Below are 3476 nucleotides of genomic sequence, written 5' to 3' on the forward strand. Positions count from 1 at the left end.
CACAGCGTAACCAAATGACAGAGGAGAAGAGTATCTCTAGGTAGGTAGGTAGATAGATAGATAGATAGATAGATAGATAGATAGATAGATAGATAAAACATTTTTATTGTATCATGATTCAATATTACTGTCTTTGACTATTAGAAATCATGGATTTCAGATCTTTCGATTTCTTCTTTGAATTATCTCTTCCATGTCCTCAGCACGTGTTATGATTAGAGTTTTAATTTGGGGAATTGTATCTATCATCTCATCTGAGATATAATAAACAACCTATATCATATTTACTGCAACTATTCTACCTAGTTGATCATTGTCTTTTTAATAAATAGAAAAATTTTATTGAAAAAAATCTCCTGACAATAGCTAGACATTAAGAAAAATAGCTGCAAGTTATATGCTTTATTCCCTCACATACATTCTTTACCTTTTCTTCACAAAAATAAAACATCTCCCGAAGACCCTCGCAGGCACTGCCAGTGTCAGATTGGAAGAGGAGAGGAAAGAGACCCAAAAGAGAGAGCCAAACTGTGAGGGTTAATGAGAGAGGAGTTGAGTTCCCTGTGTTGTGCCTGAAACCACTCAACTGCGAGAGTGAAGGGCACCAGAAGAGAAAATGCAGTCCTCTTCCACAGAGAAATTAAGCACTTTCTTCTATTTGAAACCTTTCCGATGAAAAATTTCCTGTTGCCCAGAAGCACCTTTCTAATTAATGATCTTTAGTTTCTCAGGTAAGCTCATTCTGCACAAATCCCTTCTCAGCTCTGGGTGAGGGAGAGGCATTTGAGGCGCAAGCTGCAAGCAGAGAGAAGAGCATTTACACAGAGGAAATGAACTGACAGTTGGAGTCCCTGCTCCTCACTCTCAGGCCCAAACAGTGGCATATCGAGGGTGTGGCAAGTGGGGTAGCTGTCCTGGGAGCCACTTGGAAAGTGGGGCACCAATGAGTCATTTCTATTAGCCACCCTCTTTTCATGCCGGCTGTGCGAGATCATTCAGCAATTTGTAACTAATTGCCACAGGCGCTATTTTCCATGGAGCTCAAAGCCAGTGGACCGGGGCTACCGAGGTCTTTTCCCCTGACTCGGTGGAGAGGAGGGTGTGCTGACTCAAGGCTCCAGCGCATTCTTGAAAAATCACTGCACAGTTAACGTCTAAATCACGGTGAAAAATTGTAGAGATCAATAGACAGCTCCACCCGCTAAAGACATTTCCTAACAGCATACTTTGAAGAAGTGGCATACATGAAGCAGTGAGCCACAGAAAACCAGGTCTTTGTACTAATTAGAACATTTTCTAAGCTTTCTCTCTTAAGACAATCTGTTGGGTGGTTAAAAGGCCAATTTGAAACATGGTTGGTTTACAAATTTTCATGTGGACTGAGAAAGAAAAAGGTGAATATTTAAATCCACATTTTAAATAAAATTATGAGACTGATTACTTGCTGTTAATAACATTGTGATGGAAAATCAGACAATGCACCAGTAGGTAAAGCTGTTTGTCACATGTCAGAAAGAAGACAGTCTGTGAAGCAGAAACAATAAAATACCCAAACGAGCCTCTTGTTCAATCAGAAAGGGAAGAAAGAAGCTCAATACCATGTCCCCGTAAGGATCCCTTCCTCCTTTCAACTCTGATTTTATAACACTCACTTGTACCGACTTAGTAAATGTTTACCTTGTGTTTAGCTGGCATTCCTGCTTAGCAAAGCGGGGTTTTTCTTTTACAGCTTGACCCTGTTTGACCGGAGCTGCCACAAGGAACTTTAATAACTATATCTACATGTGCAGGTATCCTCGTGTAAATGGCTTGGGGGCAACTCTGCTCTTCCTGCTACTAGGAAATCCATGACTCTTTAACCTTCCGCTGAAGTCTACCCGTCCCATTTGATTTTCAGTGTGGGTTCACACTGATGTCATGTCAAAGAGTTACGGGGCACTGAGAATGCATCTGCCAAAAACTATTGTTTTAAATAGAATTAAGATAATATGCTTTCCTGGAGGAGCTAGTTGGCGCAAGTTTCCTCCTCGCCAAGAGGAATACAACTTTATAGAAACAGGCTCGCAGTCTTTCTTCAGGGGGATCTCACCCTTTCTGGCCAACTGCTGTCCTCTCCAGGAGCTGGCGCAAAATAAGACATCATTTGGACCTCTTCCCTTTCCTTTCATTCTTGCTTTACATAATTCCTTCATATTATCTAAAATACTCACTTCTTATATTCCCAAAGCTAAAATTAGATTCATTGTTTAATCCTGTTTTCCCATCTCTGAATCACTATCCTCTCATTTGTCTGAGACAAAATTGGGTATTATTTACTGATATTTCACTAAGTTACTAGGATTTATTGCAGTAACATACATAGATGCAAAAGCAGAGAACATATGAATAAATAGGATTACAAACACATGTTCACCTCACCTAAGTGCCAGTAAGTGTACAGCTGCATTCTAAAATCAAGTTAAGATTTCTCCGGCTAATTGAGGGGAAGGCTAGACTATAACATATTCTTTTTTCTTTTTGTTACATAGCTACATATACTACATTGCAGAAAAATTTGAAAATCACAGGCACGTTTAAAGAAGAAAATTAAAATCTCCCGTAACCCCACTGGCTAAAAGATCCATGGTTAACATTTGGTATGTGTTCTTTAAGACTTTTTTCATTGTGATACATGTTCTTTTCTTACAGTTTTGGGACTTATACTAATGTACTTTCTCTGTTCATACATATACATATAAAACATTGTACTTTCTGGCTACATTTTATGAAGTTTATTATTGCCCTAATCTGGTGATTGAAACCTTAACAGACTTTTTTATACACTATACACTTGGATCCATTTTTTGCATGTCATATTGACTTGGTGCACTTTCTAATAGTTAATGAATGCTGACCGGGTTCCCCTTGGAGCCTCCTCTTGCGTCAACATCGACACAAATGTTTAGCTCTTGGAGATGCAGTGCATCATAATGTGAATTTCAGCTAAATGTATTTTTTATTGAACTCCTGTATTTAGTTCCTCGGGCTCATCTGCTATCAATTAGAGTGATAAGCAGGCACTCAAAAACTAGCTTTTCAATTATGTTTCCTACCTTTCAACTAAAATGTTCCTGTCACTGCATATCGTGTAGTCATTTTGAAAAGGCTTATTCTTAAGAACGAAGTGATAACTTTAAAATCAAGAATCTAAACCAATTAATTCCTAACATTAATTACTTCTTTTAAAACAAAAGACACTTTCAAGTAAGTGACTGCAAATATACTTTTTATGCCGCTAACAGCCCTTATCTCTTTTTCCCCTAGCTCACAATTCTGTTGACAACTCATGCTCAGACTCAAATCATCATTCAAATCATAATTAAAGCATAATTCTGAGCTCTCTTTGTACATGCTAATTCCACAACCACCAGATGTAAAAGCCACACAGAAATTCCTATAGAGTATTATTAGCTCGCGAGGAGCAGAATTAAGATGCA

Source organism: Tenrec ecaudatus, chromosome 7 (assembly GCF_050624435.1).
Source record: "Tenrec ecaudatus isolate mTenEca1 chromosome 7, mTenEca1.hap1, whole genome shotgun sequence".
Taxonomy (NCBI): Eukaryota; Metazoa; Chordata; class Mammalia; order Afrosoricida; family Tenrecidae; genus Tenrec; species Tenrec ecaudatus.